Raw genomic sequence first — 24,457 nt, 5'->3', positions numbered from 1 at the left:
TTGTTTCCAGAAGTATCTCATCATCTTGAGGAGATCTGGCATTCTACACCAGGGAAGCAGAAGGCAGGTTTATAGGTCAAAAGATGAAAACCAGGGGTGGTGGCAGGGCAGAGGAATCCTAAGTGCTAGAAAGCTCAGAAGGAGTCATGAGGGAGCATCAAGGAAGAGCAAGAGCCACACTTCCACAGGAGTGGTGGACTGGAAGAAGTGGCTGAAGACAGGAACTTCAGATTCAAGGACCTACAGGCAGAAGGGCTCAAGAGATGAAGAGAAATGAATCAGGTAGCCAATGAAGAGTTGTCATATCTCAATAAATTGACACAGAAGAGAATGGCAGAGAGGGTGAGACAGGAAATTTATTTTTTATATAAATTGTAATCTTCTCAGAGGCTTAAGCATCAAGGTAGATAACATAAGCTAACACACTGGCCCATGTTAGATCCAGTTTCTACACAAGAGCTTTACATACAAGGTCATAAATATATGGCTAAGAGCTGCTCAAATATAAAATGTTGGATCTTTTCACCACCCATTCTTGTTGGTATCTAGCAAAGAAAATTAGAACAACTTCTGAAGTTGTGGCACTCGATTTATATGGAGATACTTGTATTCCCTCTTGGGTCTTCAGAACCTCCCTTTTACCTTTCTCCATCTTCTTCCTTACCTCACTTGTTTCATCAGTGGTCTTGCTGTCGACCATGTTCATGGACTCGTGTTTTCCAAGGCTCCAGTGGTTTGTTACTCCCACTATGCCCAATGCTTTCTGGTCAAAATGGGAGCTAGCCTGAAGGGGCTTCTTTCTACCCTTCAACTTAGCCAATCTTAAACTATGCTACATTGTGTTCTACTGTTCTCTGACTTTTGTTCTTTTTTTCTGCAAAGATAAAAAGAAATGATGCTAAGAAGCCAGTTGTATAAATGAAGCTCTTACATGAGGAAAGAAAGAAGACACAAAACTAACAAAATGTTTGGGAATCTAAAGGCAGAGTACCTCTAATGATATTTCTAAGACCAGGGAGGGAAGGAGGGTGTTAAAGTCTGGATGAGAAATATCCCCCCAAAAGGCTCATGTGTTGAGGGCTTGGTTCTCATCTGATGGATCCGATCATTGGGAGGCAGTCATGAGGGCTTTGACCTTAATGATAGATTCGTAATTTGATAGTGTTACTAGGAGGTGTTGGAAACAGCACAGGGAGAGCCAAGCTGGAGGAAGGAACGGCTGGGGACATGTCCTTGGCAGCTAGATCCTGTCCTGGGCCTCTCTTTGTCTGTCTGTCTGCTTCCTGGCTGTCATGAGGTAAGCAGCTCTACTTGACGGCACCCTTCTGCCATGATGCTCTGCCTCACCTCAAGCCCAGAAACAACAGAGCTAAGTGAAGTGACAATGGCCTGATGCTCTGAAACTGTTAGCCAAAATAAATCTTTCCTCTCTTAAGTTTTATTTTTTTTCCAGATATTTTGTCACAGCAATGAAAAAGTGACTACCACAGTGGGGCAGTGGTTCTGGTCTTTGTTGAGGTTCCATAAAAAAGAAGAGCACAGTATAATCAGTAAAGCTGACTGCCTATCATTTTCACCACCCGTGAATTTAAGGAAAGGAGATGGTTGAAGACCTGGAATTCCTCTTGCCTGATTCAGGAAACTAAATAGAGATTATTTACCACTGAAATTGCTTTGGATGGAGACACACTGTCTGAAACCTGGGACCAACATGAGTGGTGAGATGATTTTCTCTTTTAGCATCATCTCAGAAAGAGATGGAGATACACTGAGTTACTCATTCAGGTGGGAAAAAAAAAAAAAAAACCCTAAAGACATTACAATAGGTAAGAGCTTGGGCTTCAAAGGAAGAGAGTCCTAATCTGAGTTTCAAATGACTAGAAAAGACGACTATTTAATCTCCCAGTTTCCTTGTCTGGAAAATGGAAATCTTAGTAACCACAGTCACAGGGTTCTTAGAAGGAGTAAAGTGATAATGTGTGGAGGGCAGCCATCAGAGTTTCTGGCCCACAAATAAATGCCTCCTGAATTATGTGTTAATTACAGCTATTACAATTAGGGGAAAGGTGGTAAAAAGCCAGCATTCGAGGAATAAAGAGGAGATTGAAAGGTGACTCTAAGAACCATATTTATTTAATATCTTCCGAAAAAATTAAATACCATTAAGGTGAGGAAAAAAAATAGGGCAGAACAATCTGTAGTAACTCAAAGGAATCTAAGTAAGAAATTATGGACTGGTGGATTGGCTCAAGTGGTAGGGTGCCTGCCTAGCAAGCACAGGTCCTGAGTTCAAACCCCAGTACTGCCAAAAAAGTGAAAGTATTTGGATAACACTGTAACTATCAAACTAAGATAGAGCAGGAAAAAAGCTGTTCACACAGTTCTGTGCTATGTTAGTGTATTTTCACACCCACCAGTAAACACTACTTTATGTCTCTTAGTCTCTAAATAAAAATAAAACTCTCCTGGCGTTCTTGGTCCTGGGCTTAGTAATTTTCCATTTCAGTCTTGGCCTCACAGATTTAGAAATGTACTTCAGTTCTTAACAAAAACATTTATGCTCTGCAGTATTTATTGTTTCTGCATAACTAGATACCAGTGAACAGATGAGAAAGGTATCCGAGAGGAAATGTGGAATAATTGTGTGCAAAGTCTTCCAGAGCAGAAGGTCAGTCTACAGAACACACTTCACAAGCTAGCAGGGCAGTGCTGGACACCGAGTACACTAGGCCCCACCCTGCTAAGGAAGTGCAGCCTTGGTCCTGGGACAGGGAACTCTAGTGCCACTCACAATGACCACTTGCATGACCAACACTAATCACAACAACCCGGAGGAAATGGGTTGTTAATGAACGTCCACTCCCAAAACTTTAAATAGATTTGCAAAGAGATAGTCTTTTTTTAAAGCAACACCTTTGTTTTCAAGTGAATATTGCAAATAAAAGCAGAACTGAGTTGATGAGCCTATATATCTTTGTGACCCTCTTCAAGCTCTGGTTCCCGTAAGGTGACTAGGGAACATTATTCGATTTAAACCAAATGACTGCCAGAGAGCGATTTGGAAGTCCTAAACAAAAAATCATATTCATCTTCAACAAGTGGATTTCTATCATTCAGTTCAATTTAATCTACAATTTGATATAGACTATTCAGAACTGCTTTGATAAATCGTAAAAAACTACTATAAACATATTCTGGCTTTCATAATTAAATGATAATCTGCTAATAGTTGGATTCGATTCATCAGTCTTCCAATCAAGCTCAGATTTTGTTCATAAGAAAATAGAATCATTAAAGTGTTAAAAGAAAACATGAAAAAAATACATCATAAACTTAAAGGTATGGAGTTCTTTGCTAAATAAGATCCAGAACTAAGAAACCATAACAGATTGCATCAAATAATTTTAAACTACAACATAGCTAAAAACAACATAAAGCAAGCTAGAAAACAACCATCTGGGAGAAATACTTGCAACATAAGTAACACACAAAAATGTTAAAACAAAGGAACCCTGCCAATCAGCCAGAAACTAGAAAATGGAAAATATATACATAGCTGAAAGACATATACCCAAGAAGCACCTTGGAGCGATCCACCTCATCATCAGGAACACATAAATTAAATATGCATAAGACGCCACTTTTTAATATATAAAGTTGAAAAAAATTAAAGCGATTGATCATTTCCAGGAAGGATGAGGCTATGTAGGTTATTTACTGGAATACAAACAGATCTAACAGTTTTAAGAAGAAATTTGGGATGATCTGCCTAAATTTAAAGGTGCATGACCTTTAACCAGATCACTCTACTTCTAAGAATGAATGCTATAATAACAGATTCCACATGTATCTACATAAAAGGATATTTACCTGTGCACTATTTGTAACAAGGAAAGCCGGGTATTCAGTGTAAAATTTCATAAGAACTAGGCTGATCCGATGACAGGGGCTTCCCAATGTCACGGAGTGCCAAAAGCAAATGCAGCATTATGCACAGTATAATTAACTTTTTCACAAGCTTTTTATACGTTTTTTATTCAGTACATATGTATATAGGAAGTTCTGGAAGGACATACCCCAAACCGTCAAATGTTCATAAGCTGAAAAACAGCAAAATATTAACTTACATCAGCACATTGCTCCCAATTTAACAAATGCATACATACAGGAACAACAACGACAAAAACAATGGCGGTGATTACTCTGTGGTAAGGTTCTGGGTGAGTTTTATTTTCTGCTTTATAAAATTTTCTGTATTTCTTATATTTTGTACAATGATCACTATTAATTTTACATTCAGAAAGATAATAAGAGTTATGCCTAAAATGTTACAATGGAGTATTTGAAAAGGCTCTTGAAAAACATGAGAAAGTAGTATTTACTGAAGATTATTGATTCAGTCCCAAGAACTGGCTAAAAACCACAACGCAGAGCCAAGAGGTAAACCCCTCCCTGCTCTTTGTAGTCTAGCATTATGAAGTACAGATTCTAGGTCAATAAAAATAGAATCATGATGGAAAATGGTGTGAAGGCAAGACTGAGCTGGACCTCAAAGAATTTAGAGGGGCAAAAGAGAGGACATAAAACCAAAAGCTCCTCAAATTTTTTTACTACTCCTATTTTCTCAATCTGATAGCTCTCAGTGTTTGAAAATTGCTACACTAAACAGAAGCTCAAATATGATTACTCATGAAATATATATTGATGCGTATCTATATATACAACTACATATTATACATCTAACTATGTGTATTTTAAAACTCTCAAATTCTCATTTCTAAGAAAAAGCCTTCAAAGCCAAGTCTATGAGGTACCACAGTATGTTGCTGCTGATATCATTTCTGTGATGAGCAATTTTGACAATTTCAACTAAAATTACAAATGAACATACCTTCTGACTCAGCAATTCCTCTAACAGGAATTTATTCCAAGACTCACACACATGTGGAAAAACTTCTTTGTAATTGCAAAGTCTGGAAACAACCTAAAACTTCCATCATATACAAGTTACATGGGCAGCGTGTGCTTGTAATACAAAAATGACTGAAGCAGCTCTGGACGCACTGAAGTAAAAGGCTTCCCAGGTGAGGGACAACGCTGATATTGTACAGGAGAGAGACTGACCAGTAGAGAGAATGTAAGGAAGAAGAGGGCAATGATACATGTGTTTACATATAAAGTATTTCTAAAGGATACATTTAAAACTATTAGCAAATGACCCAGAAGAGGGGAACCTGGAGGCTCCAAGCAGGAATGGAAGGAAGGCTTTATATTGTACAACCTTTTGTATTTCAAAAATTTTTTATCATGTTCATCTTTTCCCCATGCAAACAAAAATAATTTAAAATTTAAAATTAACATATTTAATCCCTTTCCTTCCAAAAAATCTTCAAAGTCAACATTACACATAGTGAAATTATCCATTCATGTGAATTCGGAAAGTCCTGCTAAAGTTCACATGATTGTAATTTTTTAAAACAGTTAAGCTGTCAAACTCTTTAAAGTTGTTATATCATTTATAATTTAAGTATACATTTTTTTAAATTGCCTATGAAACAACTTCTCAAAAGAAAATAATTCTCAGTCCTGTTTTATATTCAAATACAGCAACACTGCTCACATTACAGGAAACTCCTGCCCCTAGCAATGCGGCCATTCCAGCCACTTGGATTGGGGGGTGGGGGCGGGGCGGGAAGTGCAAATGGTTCTACCTACCAGAGCTTAATGCAGCTCCTTGGGTATAACATTTTCTCACTTTAGACAATGAATCACAAATCCAATTTACTTGCTTTATATTTTATTCTAATGCACCAATGAGTATGTCTCCAAGATGGAAAGTTCCCTATACAATATTTCCCCAAATAAGTTAACCTAGCCATATGTGTCCATATTGTTGATAAATTTATGGCAATTGTCAAAGACTCTGGAAAAATACTCTTAGCAGCCTGGGACAAAGATGGACTCAGGTCATAGATTCCTGTTTAGAACAGGTAGGAGGTCTCTGGCCCGTCCTACTGAATGCTGTCTCCTGTACAATAACCCCATGTCAATTTATGCCCCAGCTTTCCTGGCTCTTTCACAGGACACAGATTCAACTCTCTACCTGAGAGCTTCTTAGAATCAGTGCCATCCTTTCAGCAAAGAAGAAAGCCACCAATACCCTCCTCCTTCAGCTCCATGATGGACACCTTTTCCATGGCTTCTAAACATGGAAGGACAACTGGCTTACTGAGTAAAAAGTTGACATGCTAAAGTTTCAGAGTCACTGAGAGGGAGACAGAAGAAATCAATTCACACAGCTCTCACCAGATGCCAATGGACAGAAGGAACTTGGCTGTTACAGAAGGGAATAAAGAGAGTAATTTGTTCCAGCCTATCTAAGGGCTTTATAAAAAAGTTTGAAGGAAATCTGCTGTGGAATAATAGCATCTGTGGAGCATGTGGAACCTCAGGTCCCTTGTTCTGAAAATGAAGAAAAGACAGATTAATGCAGAAGGATGCTTGTGAACATTCAAGGAAAGATTCTAAAACATCTGGAACTCGGTAATTCTTCACTACGATTAGAAATTATGTAGAACACTGACAATGAAAAGATGCACTGTGCTCAATATGGGACATGAGAAAAGCTAATACAGGAAAGATATAAATGCATTCTGAGTTGACATGCTGTGCAGTTTTAAGTCAGCATCAAAGCCCAAGGAATAAAGAGGCAAATCATGAAATTCATCCAGTGGAACTGAGGGAAAATGTCAAGCCTGTCTCTTCATGTTTTCAGAGTACTACAGCATGACAGTTATTCAGCCATGGCAGACCTGGTTAAACACAGAGAACTTAACCAACAAAAACATAATAAGAATTCTATGAGCAAGTAGGATATCAACTCCTTAAGCGGTAACCCTCCGCCTGTGTCATCCCTGCACAATTTCTATCTACCCCTGTGCCTGGAACATATTAGAAGCTCAATAACCACTTGTTAAAGAAATGAATTGAGATCACCAGGTATAGTACAGACAAAAAGTAACTTAAGACCATTTTTCATGCCATATACCCACTCAATTCCAAGAGTTATCTTTTAAACCTTTTTATGAGGTGTGGTTGAGATACAAAACATTGTGCATGGTTAATGTAGAGGCCCAGATTCCACAGCTCTCTAAAGCTAATTTTCATCCGCAGCCGGCTGTTAACTTGGTGCTTCTATGGGAGGACTGGGATTTGCTACCGCCTTGCTGATGTCAGGAAGGGTCATTCTGAACAAATTGTATCATGAAACTTAGAGATATGGGGACCTGTATTCAATCCAGTACTGTTCTTAACTAGCTAGAAAAATCATGCACATTTTATAAACCTGTTTTTCAATGTGTAAAACAAGCCTCGATGTTCTACAAAACAGCTCAACAAACTGGTTAAAACAATAAATGCCAATAGTGCTCAACAGTAGTAGGCTCTGGAACTTTCTTATGAAATAGCACAGTTTTTTGTGTTTGGGTTTTTGTTTTTTGTGATACTGGAATTTGAAATCAGGGCCTTGAGCTTGCTAAGCAAGAAAACTTGCCTCCAGCCCATAAAAGCACAACTTTAAAAAAAAATAATATTTTTAAACAAAAGCTTGTAGTAAGCAAGAAATATGCCAACGGGAACTAAACAGTCAGTTTGCAGTAGATTTACAACGAACTCCTAGGGGTAAATACAAGCCCAAAGAAAGAAAGAGGCACTGACTATGTGAGCCATGTATCCTCTGGTTAGAGTGCAGACAGACTACAAAGAAAATAAAGCTCAGGAAAATTCCTTGGATAGATGACTAAGAGGAAAGGAAACTGGGACCCTTATCATGGTGTGGAATCATTCATACCATTAATCCCAAACTTCTCAGAACTGGCAAGACCACGTTTCAGCCAAGCTTTTTTCAAATATAAAGATGATTTCTCACGTTTATACAATTTTTTTTTAAAGTAGGCAAGAGCACCAAAAGCTTTAGTTGGATGCAATAAAGGGTCAGCCTAAAAACTACATCTTGTTGGCAGTGGGTCTGCCAGGTGACCAACGCTCATTAGCCAGGCGCACAGGTGTTTCTCGAAGGAATTAGTCATCAGATCACCCTGCCCAAAGCAGCCCCTTGAATTTCTCTTTGTTCCCTTCATTTATTTTTGGATTTTATCTTTTTTTTCCCTGTCTGATCCAAATGATGAGTTCCCATAAATAAGAATGTCACACTGTCACATGCAGCAAAGACACATCTGCAAGCAAGTGCACTGTTTCGTTTTGTTTTTCATGTTTTGTACTGAAGAAAAGGACTGTTTTTGTGGCCTCTAACTCCACAGCTGTGTCATATTTAATAAAAATTCAGTAGCAACTATCCTAGTAGTCTCTAAAACATGGCAAGCTATTCAAAGCGACCACCTGCTTTCTTTGCAAGGCATGAATCAGAAAACTTCTGTGCTATGCAAATTTTATATGCAAAAGAAACAAACCTTCATGGTTCCACATATGTAGGAGAATAAACTCAGAAAGGTAAATGGTCTTAGTCAAAGGTAAGGGACGGTTAACGATTTTTCTGAGGAGCAGGTCTCATCAAAACTTAGGTGTGTGTGTCTGGCACGTTGCAGGGGCTAACCCTTAACCAACTGGCTAACAATACCCTGCAGTCCTTCCCAGCCCTCCTCCCTACAAACTAGAAAGGCAGGAATGCCTCCCTTTGTTTCTAAGGCTGCAGAGAGAGCTAATCCCTCCTCAGTGTAGCACTGGGAAAGGACGAATAGGAGCCCAGACCTCAATTAATGACCTTTTTCAGAAAACCTTCAGTCACAGGATTCACCCTCAATTATTAAATCCTAGAATGAATTTTTTTAAAATGTGTATAACACCTTTTAACTCTGAAACTACAAATTAGCCACCACAGAATTTAAAGGTACTCTCCTTTGGATTTGGGATAAATTTATTATATTTTAGGTTTTCTTCAGTGCTGAGGATAGAACCCAGGACGTCGCACATACTAAGCAAATGCTCTACCACTGAGCTATATCCTCAGCTCCCAGATTTGAGGATTGTAGGCATTCCTATGATTTTCACCAGACTGATCTGACCACCTTTTATTCCTCTTATTACCAACTAATGATATAGAAATGAAAAATCATTTACTTCCCTTTCCTAAATGGCAGCTTCAGCTTATCAATCCTAAAGACACTAAAGTCTGCTATAAGAGGCTGCAGATTTCTGAATGAAAGGTCAGTCTCTTCACCTTCCTCCTTCTTCCTGCTCTCCATAACCTCCTCTCAAAAAGTTTCAGCAGGTTCCATGGCAAAGTGCTCTCCGATGTAAAGCGGTCCCTCTATGTTCTACAAACAGCTAGAGACTGTCGGTGTTTGTACTTGGATGGATCTAAACCATGGCCAGGACACAGTACATCCTCTGCGAATGAGTGATCTGTTCTTCAAGTGGTAAGAGCTAGAGACCAAGGTTCCCAGCTAGATGCTAGACAAGTGACAGTAACACAATAGGTTAAAAACCCTGCTTACAATTTGTTGCTTATTTGGGACAGTTTCATTTAAAACTTTGAATGTCTTGCCACCCATAAACATCATATTATTTCACATAAAAATATGGATCTCTATTAACTCTTTAAATTTTTTTTTAAAGTATCGTGTAGCAACTGGCCTGAATTTCAGCCTAGCAACAATGAACTAGGACAGAAGCGAGTACCCATGACAGGGCAAGCACCTTCTGGAGGGCCACAGCCACCTGGACCTGTGTGTCACAGCGGTGTTCCCCTAATTGTCTCTGCCTAGCCCCAGCCTGGAGTCTTTGGAGTCTTTAATCCGTACTGTACCCTGTGCTGGGCTTCCAACTGAGACTTCACAGTGTGAATTCTACATCTTCCACTCCTTACTATTTGACTTGAGCTAACCCCTGTCTGCCTCAGTTTCCCCACTGGCAAATTGAGAGTGATAGAATCGGTGCTTATTTCACAGGGCTGTCATAAAGATTAAGTGAGATGATGTATGCAATGGATTTAGCACAGCGCTTGCAAAGAGCATGTCCTCATTAAATACTTGCTATTTTTTCTGTTATTAATCTCCTCATCAACAATACTATCATTGTCCAACTTTGAAACATCCTCTCCTTGTATGATCTCCCCACCCCCCTACCCCCAATTTCCCTTTTTCTATCCTTGCCTTTATTTAACCCAGGATAATTTTGAGAGTTGACTCAGGAACCCCAGGTGGTCTTTTACCATGTGCGTACTCCCAGGCTACAAATTCCACAGCAGCAGGCATAGTCAATATATAGCCCCAGGGAGCAAAATTAACAGTCTGAGGTTGTCCTCAGACAGGACAAAGCACCCCCATTTTAAAAGGCAATAAACCCAAGTGCTTGAAAGGCCTCAGCTCTCAGCAGAGCCATCAAGAACTGAGCATTATTTTAAGATGTGTCACATGCATGGACCCTGTGTGTCCTAACAACCGCTCTGGGTAGTTCACTCAGCATCCCATGGATGGATCACTTCAGAGAAGAGTTTTTTCAATTGCCAAATAAAAAACCAACCAGTGGTTTTCTCACTGAAAAGACATCAGGAAGCTTGTTTAAAATGCAGATTTCAAGGCTATACCAATAGAGAAATTGATCCCTGAAAGGAAGCTTAACTTTAATGCAGTTCCAGGCAGGTGGGACTGAGTCAGTCCCCAGACAAGCCCAATGTGTGCCAACAACCCCATCATCAGATCAAGCCTTCGCCAATGACCCCAGCTCAAATCACTTGTACAAAACCACAGAACTGAAGAATTTCCTCACCCTGCCCAGTCTCCTGGCAGCTCCTCTTCTCTAGACAACAACCAGCAAGCCTGCAGCAGGAAAAGTAAAGCTTCCTCCCTAAGTCTTCTAACCTAACACTGCAGAACCAGACCCGGGGACGTGGCATCTCTTCAATGCCTTCAACCCAGTCAACTCCCCAGAACTCAGCAGGGAGTTCCCTCCACACACAGGGAGGAAAGTCAATGAAGAATTTCCACACCAGTCAATGTGTTTTTAAAAGCTAAATTCAATGTACTGCTAATCTCATGAAAAGGATTTTCCTTTTTACTTCCTTCTCTCAAGAAATATCCTGCTATCTCACTGCTCTTGGAAAAGTTGGCAAAATACAGCCTTTCCTGGCCAAACTGCAATGGGCTGATAGTCTCACTGAGGCCTTAACCTATATCTGATGAAAAGCTTTGTCTGCAACTTCTCAAGCAGCTTTTAATATCTGGGTATGTCTCTTGAACCCCTTTTCCAAAGCATAAAAACAGGAAGTACACCTCCACCCCAGCCCAGAGGAGTTAGACCTACCCCACCCATGCCCCCCTCCCTCCCCAGGTTCTCATAGAAATCTCTGTGTTGGCACTGTGCACAACTCAGAGCCAGGCACTAAATATAAGAGCAAATCATCTGCTCCTCTAATTTCTTCACCTTCCTCTCACACTTGAAGTACAACAGTACTGAAGGTATAGGAAAAATTTCTTTATGTGTCTTTTGTTTTGTTTTGAATGTCAACAGTTAAGAGGCCAAGGTACATACAGACACAAATTGGAAAGCAATTCACAACCTTTGAGACACACAACACTTTGCAAGGATGGCAGTGACCAACAAAATACATTGCTGTCCTCACTGAAACATGTTTGAAAGAATCATCGTGGAAGGCTTGCCAGCAACTATGACATCTGCAGAGCTAGCATTCCTGTGACACAGATGGTTTATTAAGATATGTTGCCTTTCCTGCTGGACATCATTCTTGCCAGATTAGCACCACAGCAAAACAAACACAAAATGTGCTTTGGTAAACTATGCTTGAAGTTACCTAGTCCTAAAAGCTTACCTGAGCAATATATATTACTATCAGGACTAAATATTTATTTTTCTTGGGAACAGAGTTAAAAGAAATAGAAAGGCAGCTGATGTTTGAAAACACTAGATTAATTCTGATACAAGGAAAAAAAAATACACTGGGAGAGGCAGGTACTAAGTGTCCCACGTAGGAAAATTCTCATCTTTCCCAACATAAATTCCACAAATTCCTTTTGTTACCCTCATATCCCGACTGGAAGGCAATTCCCATCCCCCTTCCATCCTACCCATCCTGGGCACCGCCACTCTGGACTCCTAGCTTTCCAAACATACCCTCAACTTTAAGGCATCCCTTCTCCACTTCCTCTCAGCTTCTGCTCTCTCCTGCTGAGACACTGTTTCTCATGCACCCACCAAACCAGTCCTATTCCTCCCTTCAGACCTAACTGTGTTCGCTTCTGCCAAGGTTGTCTCCTGCCACCAGGCAAATGCAATCAGTCCCAAGCCTTCATGATGTTGTGTTCATATCATTTATACAACAATCGCCATCCCTGCTTCTGCCACAAGGGCACTGCTGCCTCTGTTTTTGTGTGCACACATGACAGATGCAGGATAAAATCTTCTTTTTTATGTGTTATAAAGTTCGTATCATTTACACAGCAATTGCCAGCCCTGCCTGTCTAGCCTACTTCTGCCTCAGGGGCACTACTGCCTCAGTTTCTGTAAACATATGACAAGTGCAGGATAAAAATCTTCCAAATGTGTTATAAAGTGCATGCATTTCTTCTTTCTGAATTCATTACCGCACCAAAACTTAAAAGACCTAAATGGAGAGGGGAAACCCCTTCCCCAAGTATGTTCCATTGGCCCAACAACCGTTAAATTTAAAATTAGTTGAAGACGAAGCTACGTTGAATCTAAAGAAGTGTGAGAATGTGGTGAGCCAGGACGACTCACCAAATTTAATCAGGGTAACAATGAAGAACAGCTCAAGTAAGAAACATCACTTAACCACCTGCATTCAAAAATCTTACCACGCCACAACCAGAGGCCCGCATGAAAATAAGCAGGAACACGCCAACTAAGTGAAACATGTCTTTGTTATAAAATGAAAGAAAAAAATTCGGGCAGGAGAAGGAAAGGTACTTACATATAGAAAGCTTACAATAAAGTCCTCTGACGAAGGGACTTAAAATATTTCTTTTAAAAAGTTAAGAAATCCGTTAAGGAAGGCACTGTGTTTTGGCATCGTTTCATAACTCCTTAGTTACTACTCCTAATCTCACCTAACCTGTGGTAAACAATAAAAACTTGTCAGAAGGTTGGACTGGGTACTGTCACTGAAAATCCTGCCTGGATGGGCTCCTCTTCCCAAGAGTGAAATTGTAGGGCAGGGCATGTAGCTCAGTGGTAGAGCACTTACCTAGCATGCACCAGGTCTTGAGTTCATTCAATCCCCAGCACCCGAAGAAAGACACACAGAAATTACTGGGTTTTGGATGGGAGAAATATTAAAACATTACCTCATGTGAATGACTCTGACATATGAAAAACATTACCTGATGTTCACCAGTACTAATAAAAGAGACTCCCAGGTAGATTCAAAGACAACTGTATTTGTAATTCAATAAATTATATCCCCATAATGACATTTTATTTCACGTCTTTGTTCAGAATGTCCTGTTATACCAACTGTCCTAAATATAAGCTCCTTTGCCTAAAACACAATCACTCTCCATCTTCCATGGTAGTGAACGATGTAGTTCACAGAGAATGAAAAACAGCAGATAATGATTGAATAATTTATTCACACCGAGAGGATGAGTCTTCATAAATACACTTCCTGTAGGTTCTCTTGAACAAGGACTGAAACCTCTGGACACATGGAGGGAAGGACAGTCACTCTGTTATTTGTGTAATAATAAATACAGCAGCTATTTATTTCATTTTTAGTAGTTATATTCAGTTAAACTGAAATAAGAAAAGTAAATGCCTATAATTCCAGCTATTTGGGAAGTAGAGGTAGGAGGATCATAGTCTGAGGCTGGCCTGGGCAAAAGCAGGAGACCCTATCTGAAAAAACAAACTAAAAGCAAAAGGACTGGTGGTGTGGCCCAAGTGGTAGAGCACCTGCCTAGCAAGTATGGGACCCTGAGTTCAACCCCCTAGACCACCACCAACAACAAAAACACTATGGTGTACACACACACACACACACACACACACACACACACACACACAGAAGACTTTATCTTCAAATAGCAAAATAAATTAAATGAGAAAATGTCTTAGGAAAGTCTGACCTGTGTTCTGTTTTATATTGTAGGTATGTTGACTTTAAACTACAACCCTAGAAAATTTGGAAGGTGACTTTAGATTTTTAAAAATCCCACAAAAAGCAAGAGAGAAGCATGTTCCTTTGGCTGCCTCAGTTGCATTCCCAGTTAAAGCCCTCACCACTCTCAAAATGATCTGAGTGTGCCCCCATCCCATCCCCACCTGAGAGCACTTCATTCATTTCATAGCCCCCATCCCATCCCCACCTGAGAGCACTTCATTCATTTTATAGTCCCCATCCCATCCCCAGCTCCTTCATTTTCATAGTCCTGGTTATGATACCTGCAACACAGTAAATTCTCAAGGATGCTTGCTGGTCCAAAATAAACTAAAGTAACTTCCACATGTCTCTGATATATTCCAGAGACAGTTTAGAAAAAGAAACGCCCAAATAATACCAAAAGTCTCATTTTGATACCCAAGCACTCTTATTTGTGGAATAAGCTAACACTAAATTATTCTTTATTCATTGAACTAATCCTGCCTAGAATTCTCCTATGTAGTGGAGAGCATTGCTTATATCAATTGTTTTTCTGGTAGTCTATTAAATCAAAGTTCTCCAAATTAATCTGGATTATTAATACTTACAAAGAATTTAAGCCCTATGAATTCTTTCATCTAAGACATAAGGAAGCAGAGCAGCCCACATGAATGAAAGCCCTCTCAGGACTGGGGGGTTACTCAGTGGTAGAGCACTCATCTAGCATGCGCAAAGCCTTGGGTTCAATCACCAGCACTGCCAAACATAAACGAATAAACAGTAAAAAACAAATAGCATGAATGAAGGCCGTGACAGCCCATGATTTGATGGAGATGCAATGAGAAGATGGACAACAGCCAAGGCTGCAGGAAGGAAGACCAGGGGTTGCCGATCAACCCCAGGGTTTCCCATGTGGCAGGCCTTCTGCAGGAAAAACATCATGGACTACTTCATTTCTAAAGACACTATCCTGCTGGGCTGTTGTTGTTCTCTACAAATTACAACTAAACAAATAAAAGATGATGACAATAAAAATAACAAAACTGAGAAGACTTCAGAATGCTTTTGCTTTAAATCAGACTGTGAGAACAATGAAATTGAGTGATCAACTCTAGCACAACAGAAGATACCAAATATAGTAGGAATGTATAGACAGGAAGTTTTAAGTAAAGAAGGTTAAAGAAAAAAAATGAAGCAGATTCAGCAAAACAAAACTCAAATGCTATTTGATGCCTGGAACCTAAAAGAACAATGTCAAGCAGTCCCGCAGCAGGTGGGAACAGAATGGGCCTCATTACATTCCTCATCAAATCCACACACGACCACCGACCACCACGCTGATGACCATCTTTCCACAGGGGGTACCGGGAGCAGCCTAGAGACCCTTCTAGACACCACTTTTACTGTTATGCATGCCCCATATACTTTCCTCCATCACTAGGACTTGTTGAGTTTATTAGGATCAGCCCTGTGATTAACTGCCTTGTAAATAAATACAAAACATTTCACCAGCTCACTCAAATGTGTTACTGCCTGACCTCCTGCTTGGAGGTTACACATGGAGCTGAAGGGAAGAATGTCACCAGCATTCTTTTCTACCCACCTGGACTAAATTGGTATTTACCCGAGGCTAGTATCTCTTTAAAGAGGACTAAAATGCCTTCCTTGCTTTTTTTGTGACACAAGGAAAAATAAAAGAGATTCACAGGCTACAGGTCCACATGTCACTGCACAGAAGGAATTTTAGGGGAAGAGAGTCATCTGTTTTTATAAACAAAGTGAATTTTATTTCTGGAATTATAGTTTTTTTAGAAAATAGCTCAATGCAAATAAAATGAAGTGAAATGTTTAATGGAAAAGCCACATAAATGCTGTCCTGTGTATGTTGTTTTCACAAAATGTGTCTCTTAGTGGCAGAAAAGACGGCCACCAACTCTAGCCCAGACACAGAAAGACTTTCTGACATAGCTATATGACTGAAACAGTAGAACCCTGTCGTGGGAGAAAGGGGTATACAAATCCTAAGCCAAGGACAGAATAAAAAATAGGTCCAAGAAACAACAAGAAGATTTCAACAGGAAAAATTCCTAAAGGCAGGAAAATCGGCAGAAGTCTGGGCAACACTGACTGGAACATGCTTCCCCAAGGGTTTATTAACAGACACTTCTGACTGTATTTCATGGGAGAAATTTTGCTTTCATTTTTATTTAAGAAAATATAAACCAGAAGCTTCTTAGATCAAGAATGAGAGATTTCACATTAGTGATGTAGCATTTTAAAGATTCAAAAAGTAGTTTCAATTGAATATGGAGACCTACAGCCAATGTGGAGATTGGTACAACCCACTACTGAGGGAAAAATCCCTGCTATGAAAATCCAAAATCCAAAATGTGTCAGCACTCAGAAAGTTTCAGATTTGGAATTCGGAATGTTCAGATTGGGGATATTCACCCACTAAAGCCCATGCAATTCCTTATTCCTCCTGAATGTGTTCTCCCCTCAAAATCTGAAAAAAAAAAAAAAAAGGAATATGAAACACTTCTGGTCTCAAGCATTTCAATAAGAGACACTCAACCTGTATCTCCTTCTCAAAAATAAATTGCAAAATGACTGACCAATAAATAACTAATTTCAATCCCCTCCAATAACCATCAGTGTTTAGAAAAGGAACATGCAAGATAAAAGCACCCAGGCTGAGGGAACATAACCAAGGAGTAGATATGCGACACATTTTTTCTAACAGGTACTGAAACAAGCCGGTTGTCCTAATTACAGTTAGCTTAAACCAGCATAAAAAATAGCTTACATTCCTTGAATCTAAACCAATTCGTGGTAAGTGGAGGAGGCTGCTTAGAAGCAGTTCGCTGACTCCAGGCTATTTTAAGTACAGGACAAGAAGACCAGGGGGGTGGGTGGGGGGAGACCAAAAGCAAAGTAGTAAAAGTAAGCTTCCTAGTAAACAAAACACAGTCAATGGTGAAAATGAATGCCGTGGTGTTTCTAATAATTCAACGTACAACTCATGTTTAACACGCCATAAAATTTCAGGTGATATAAATTACATTTCAAATGCTGACAAAAGAAGACTGAGAGGAGAAAGGAGTCAGCCACCAGGAATGAAGATGCAGAGAAGCACCAAGTCAGACCTTCTGAAAATTCCTACAGTGATAGGGAGCTGACCACACTTCAGAATAAGGAGACTGACTCTGATTTTTAAGACTCTGTCACACTCAATGAGACTGCTGCACTAAGAATCCCTGGGGAACATTACAATGCCACAGTGCAGGATCTACAAAGACTACAAGGACAGGCCTGGCCCATACAGGCAGTGTCCTTGAACCTGACTCCCAGGGGTCAACACAATCTCTCACAGGAACACATCTGCCTCTTCCTATCTTACTACGTCCCTCATGCATCCTGTATTGGAAGTCCTTCCTAACCAAGAATAAAACCAGAGGAACTACTCGGACTGGTTCCATGGATCTGACAACTGGGGAAACAGCAAACAGGGAGCCGTGGGGAGGTGAAGGCAATGTCAATGTGTCCAGAGGGGCAGACCCCTGGTCCAGTGGTACTCACCAGGCAGCTGGCTCTGGGAACACAAGGCACTTCTACAAAGCCTAGAGCCCCATCTCCTGCTGGGCCTGACCAAGCAAGCCTCCAGCCCTTCAAGTGAGCACTGGGCTGGGAATCTATTGTTTGAAATGAAGTCGCAGTTGAAAGAATGGCTAGATTGTGACAAGTACTGCATAAGAGGACACAGAGCTTTTGCCAAACAGCTGGGAATTACGCACCAATTTTAACACTGTTCCATAGGAAAATCATTTCAACTTCTGGAACCTTCACAAAGTGGGCCTGGAAAGGGAAACAGCATCGTAAGTCAGGCAGTAAAAGTGGAGAGAAAAATAATGGCAATTTGCAGCAATAAAAACAAACTGCGTGTGTGTCTATGTCTACAAGGGAAATAAAGGGAGACTTTTCCTTAAATTAAAATCCAGTTAAAAATCAGTTACTTAGAGTAGAAAGTAAGCAGTATAAAGATTTCCTTTTAAAACTATGAGCTCTTCCAGTGAGTGGCCTGAGATGATGTCCTGTGCACAGAGTTCACTATTCTCTTGACCCAAAGAATCATGCAAATCAAGTGGTTCAAATCTTCCTGTTCACTTTAAAAGCACCCAAGGGACTGCCCAGGCCATCAAGGGTATGAGTATTCAAAAAGCCACTAAGTATTTGGAAGACATCATTTTCAGAAGCAATGTGTACCATTTAGATGTCATCATGGTGAAGCTGATGGGTATGCCAGCCAAACAGTGGGGCTGGACACAGGATTGTTGGCCTAAAAGGATTGCTGAATTTTTGCTGCACATGCTTTAAAATGAAGACAGTAAGGGCCAGGCATACTGGCTCATGCCTGTAATCCCAGATACTCCAGAGGCAGAGATCAGAAGGGTCAAGGTTCAAGACCAGCACAAGTAAAATGCTAGCGAGACCACATCCCAACAAACAAGCCTGCTGGTGTGTACCTGTGATCCCATCTTCATGGGAGGTATACCCCACCTGAAAAATAACTAAAGCAAAAAGGGAAGGGAGCATAGCTCAAGTGGTAGAATGCCTGCCTCACAAGTGCAAGGTTCTAAATTCAAATCCCAGTATCACCCAAAAAAAAAAAAATTTCAGAAAGTACTGCTGAACATAAGACACAGATGAAGATATTCAGGTGAACAAAGTATCCAAGATGCATCATTCATGATCACAGTCATAAAACCCACATCTGAGCTCCCTGCCACATAGAGGTGATCCTCACTGAAGAGCAACAAATTGTTCCTAGATCAGAAAAGGAGGGAGCACAGAGGAAAAAGAGATCCATAAAGAAACAAAAACTTCTGGCACATGAATAATGTACATACATATATATTATACAAGTATATAATACATAATGTATATAATATAGACTATATATGATATATACTGTAAATCATACAGAGAGAAAGAGAGAGAATGAAAATGAACTGATAATAAATGATGCAAAATCTGAAATTTTTTGAGCACTGACGTAATGCCCCGTGACACTCCAAAAGGTTTGGATTTGGGAGCATTTTACACTCTTAGATCAGGAATGCTCGGGCAGGTAAAGTCTAAGCAAGTATTCCAAAATGGGTATTCTATGAACTCTGAAACACTCCTGGCCCCACGCAATTGGGATAAGGGATACTCAACCGGTACAGCAGAATCACAGGAAAAGATGACAGGTATCCTGGAAATCTCTTTTCTCAGACGAGCTTTTCTCCAGCCACCCCTCACCTACCAACCATGGCTCCCCTGTAAGGAAGTAATTCACCCCCTCTCAATTGTCTCCTTTCTCCCTGTCATCACAGCCTGCTGTCTACACTGGAGATTTCTAGCCCAGAATTTCAAACTCCCCCAATGTCTCTATTATTTCAAAATAAGTTATGAAATTCTCAAAAAAAATTAATGTAATATATGAATCCTATAAAGAAATCTGCTACCCAGAGGGTGTCAGGAAACCTAAAACCCGGGAGATGATGTTGCAACTCCCAAAAGGACACTCAAGAGAAGCCAAGGAGGCACATGTGTAACACAGAAAGCGCCATCAAGAGCAAATGTCCATTGAGTCTGCAAGGATGGGGAATTCCTGTCCTGCTGCAAAGGAAGGCAATGTTTTACAGAGGGTTGAGGACTTACAATGGGACAGGTATCTTTTTTCACAAGACAAGAAATTTCTGCCAAATTCTGCTCCTCTCACTCCAGTGACTTCCAAGTTCTGACAAGGGCAACACCTATCTAAAAGACCACAGAAACCATAGAGAAACTCTGAAAATGTGTCCACACAAAATTGGTATTCATTTAAATGAATTCAGAAACAAGCATATTGCCTACATGATTACTTCATTTTTCATGGGAGAGGTCAGAGGCAAATGCTACTGAATCACATGAAGAGAACTAGCACTGAAAAACCAAAGTTTAAATTTAGTATTTAAGTTTGCTACTTGAATCTTTCCCTGGACAAGAATAAATGTGCAAACTAGATTCTTCTGAGAAGAAGAAAATGCAGGGGTTTCTTTCCTTCCTCTGACCACAAATTCAACCACAGAGTTGAGACAAAACGTTTTCTAGAATAGTGAATTTTTTCACAGAGGTGTGAAACTGGGAACTTGAGGAATCATGTTTTACTGGATAAACTACCTCTTGACAAAGAAAGGGAAACCAAGTCAGGAGTGGTTAAGCCACTAGCTCAAAATCTAACTGACTAATCAGTACCAGCAGTAGCACTTTGGTTTCTGACATTCCACAGGGGAGCACTTTCCTCTAGACCACCTGGGCAGTGATGGGGATGGCTACAGAGCTTGGCCCACTGCACATCTGCACAGAGGGGTCTCACCTTACATGGCATTAAGGGACTCTGCAGCAAGCTAGAGGGGCTTCTAATGATACCTGGGTACTTTTCTTGGACATCAAAGTAGTTAATATTAAGCTGGAGTTCAAGTGTGTGTGTGTGTGAGTGTGTGTGTGTGTGTATACACATATATACATATGTATACATATACATGTAAATACATATACACACACACACACATAGAGAGAGAGAGAGAGAGAGAATGAGAGACAGAGACGAGAGGGACTATGGGGTGAGAGATACAGAATGCTAGTTTTAGTAGAGAAACAATTCTTAAGCTGGGTACAGTGGTGTACTCCTATAATCCCAGCAAGCACTCGGGAGGCAGAGGCAGTTCAAGACTACATAGTTTAACCCCATCTCAAAGGACCAAGAAAAATTTAAAGAGAAGTAGTAGTAGTAGTAATTCTTTAAGCACTGTAGCCAGAAGTGAAACAAGCAGTGAAAGGGACCCAAGATACACCTGCCCAAACATAGCAGAGAGGAGGTATTTAGACTGGCAAAGTGTTTGAAAATCCAGATGGCATTTTTTAAAATTTTATTTTGTTTTATTTTTATTGAAGTTGGAAGAAGTGACAGGAGACAGAAAAGAGTGAAGAAAAGTAGAGGAGAGGAGGAGAGAAGAGAGAGTAGTGTGGAGGTAAAGAGAGTAGGTGCTATATTCAGGACAAGGCAAGAGAGGGCAGGAACAAAGCCCCTGTCCCAAGCAAGGAGAGCTCCAGCCAAGACCTAAGCAGACCAGGGGTTCCAGATATTGGGGCTTTCTACCCACAAACAGAGTTTTCTAACATACTGGTCTGTTCTTTAGCATTTGTCTGTTCAGAAACTTGATTTTCTGAATTCAACCAGGAAAGACCAATGCATATCAGAAATTACACTGAGGACAACACTTGTCCAGAGCACTCAGCCCATTCTTAACACAAAAGGACTAGAGTTTGGACAAATCAGTTCAGTATTCAAAAGTCCAAAGTGAAGAGAGTTTAACCACCTGTCGTAATAAAAGGAGGGGAGCCTCACCATGTGCACTGGTACTTCTGCTGCTTGCTCAGGGTCTCCCCTAAAAATCGATTACAGTCTTAACTTCCTTTTTTTTAAATATTCCTTTTCATTAACCCAAAACTTCTATTGGCATAACAGTATTTTCTCACAGGACATACATTTAAGATTCAGAAGTCATGTACCTAAAAATGGGCTGGACATCATAGCACAGAAATGCACAGGAAATCCTACAAAGGTAAAGAAGAAATCAATTAGACAGAGCTTTCAGTCTGGGGGCCAAGTGCAAGCTGTGGGGTTTTAAATGTTTTCTTTCCTCATCATATCTTTTTATTAAGAACCTATAAAAACGATTTAAAAATCAATAAGGTACACAGAAAGATGGATAATGTAATATTGGAAATACTAACACTGTAAAGTGTTTCTCCCTAAAGTTCAATTAATTAAAATTTAGTGGGCACCTGCCAAGGACCAAAATGGAATAGAAAAATTCTAACTTCAAGCTGCCAGTATCCTAATAATAAATATTTCACATTGATCTATAAAACAGTGGTTTAATATTAGCCTTCTAAAATAGAAATCTGACAGCATATAAATGGGGCAATCCTTGGAAGAGGAGCCTTGCCAACTGAGAACATAAAAATGTGTATATTGTTTTCTTTGATGCAGTAATCCTTTTCCTGGGAATTCAATCCAAAGGAATAATTTGAAAGAAGAAAAACACTATACAGCTAAAGGTGCTCAGGACATTTTATGTATAACTGCTGAAAAATAAACTAAAATGAGCCCAAATAGTCAACAAATGGAAATTACTAATTATTTTATAATATATTAACTCAATGAACTATACATCCATTAACACTAAATTAAGAATATGTAGAAATGGGGGAAAGTGTGACTAAAAAGATTCATGAGCCTGGTGGGGAGAGCTCAGAGGTACAGGTACAACAAATGCTTAGCATGAGCAAGGCTCTGAGTTCAATCCATGACACACAAAAAAAGTTTTAAATAAATAAGAAGATAAGTGGTAAGAAAGCTGAATGAAAAGTATTCTCTCAACATATTATTCTATTTGAATATTATTCTATATACACATGTTCACAGTTATATGGAAAGTTTATGAAGAGTAATAAAGACACAGAGGATATACTTGAGTGGTAGTAATGTTGATATGAATGTTTTTGAGATATTTAAAACAACTGAAATATGGTTGCTTCAGAAAGGAGGGGGTCTGGTGTGTTACGTGAAGAAGTCAAGAAGATGGGTCCTAATCTATGCCATGATACTTGACCAAAAGGATGTGCTTGTGAGACAGAAGTCCTCAAAGAAGCAGAACGAGGAAAACAGACTAGCTCACACAGAAGATGGCTACCTAGAAAATGTACTTTTACCTGGCAACTAGACATACTAGCAAACTAGAGTGTGCTGCATGTGCTTTTGTTGGGGATCTGGGGCAAGGCAACAAGGCGGAAATGAACAGTTCTGTGCTGCCCTCCTGATAAACAACCACCCACAATTTATGGACATTGACAAACTCATGCTAATTACTAGATGCCAACCAATAGGGAACTGGTTCATATTTATAAATCTATTGTTGCATTAAACATTCAGTATCGGAGATGGATAAGCCTACTACCTATGACAGACAGTCAGGTAGACTGAAGTATGTTAAAACAGTCCAGTGGTCACAGCCCTCTCTAGGTCAACAAGTACAACTTCTGGTGTGACAAACATCCATCAGGTTAATCACACAGGTAGACTCCACAGTAATACACAGACACAGAGAGCAAGAAAAAGGTGAGGGAAGGCACTCGGGGATGGACACTAACAGATTTGGGCAGCACAGTACAGTCCCACAGAGCTCATACACATATAAAACATTTCACACCGTTAGCCTCGACTTTCCCCAAATAAAGAATTCAGTGAGGCAGAACACATTACAAGATGTACACCCCTTTTATTTTCAAAACTATTAGCAGCTTAAAACATTTATGATGTACAAGACAAACAGTAAAAAGAGTCCAGGAGCAATAATTTTACAAATTCAGCCAAACTATGTAAAAATCCAATATAAATAAGCATAGTGTAGCACTGGTTTTGAAAAACTTTTATTCTATTCTATAATGACTTAGTTTCTTCTATATTGACATAAAGCATCCTCATTTCTACCTACTGTGAACCTCAGCACCCAATTTTTTCAAAAGATGTACCTACTCTACAATGAAGCTTCATAAACCAATGGGTCCTAATCTTTGAAAGAAATTTGTGATGAATCCAGAAAGACCTACATAAAATGATCTGAAATAGAAATAAAAATCCATTTCAGGAACAAAATTCCAAAAACCTTCATTGTAAATCCATTCAAATTTGTATTTTTCAACACTAATCCACATGCCAACATCCACTCAATGAAGACTCACACTTTTACCCTTCTACAGTCAGCAACTCCTACTGCTTATATAAGCTGGTTCACACACTGATGTCTGGTTCACAAGTCAACCTGCTTCTCCCACACTTGCACTTGCTTCCCACAGTGTTATCAGATTTCTTACAAGCTTCACCCGGCTGTGTCTCAAGACACAGAGAGCAGCTCTCAGGATTTTTGACATTCCTCTGTTAAATGAGGTGAGAGGCCTTTGCACTGCAATGATAGTTGCCCAAGTCCCATCTCCACTTCCCATCCCAACACACACACACACACACACACACACACACACACACACACACACACACACACGGGTGGGGGCTAGGGGCTAGGGAGAGAGGGAGAGAACCAGGCTGTTCTGCCTATGCACTGCCTATGGACTTTGGTTTGGTCCCCCCTGCAAGTCTTCTCACCTCTGCTGTGAAGTCTCAGAACCTTACACGACAAGGTAGAGCCAACAATGTTTATAGGTATATCTAGACACCACTGT

The 24,457-nt window shown here is 40.0% G+C and overlaps 1 protein-coding gene across 3 annotated transcripts in view; it reads right to left on the bottom strand.

The window, feature by feature from the left end:
- Nucleotides 1-24,457, bottom strand: part of Ptpn14 (protein tyrosine phosphatase non-receptor type 14) — a 161,610-nt gene that overhangs the window by 120,278 nt on the left and 16,875 nt on the right. The window contains exon 2 of one of the 3 annotated variants that reach the window (XM_074048336.1): nucleotides 17,926-17,986. The exons of the other annotated variants lie outside the window; for them this stretch is intronic. The gene's annotated coding sequence lies outside the window, so the exon portion shown is untranslated. The remainder of the gene's footprint in view (nucleotides 1-17,925; nucleotides 17,987-24,457) is intronic. 3 annotated transcript variants of the gene reach the window in all.

Source organism: Castor canadensis, chromosome 11 (genome assembly GCF_047511655.1).
Source record: "Castor canadensis chromosome 11, mCasCan1.hap1v2, whole genome shotgun sequence".
Lineage (NCBI taxonomy): Eukaryota > Metazoa > Chordata > Mammalia > Rodentia > Castoridae > Castor > Castor canadensis.
Note: the sequence above shows the minus strand (reverse complement) of the source record. Positions and strands in the feature narration are given on the sequence as shown.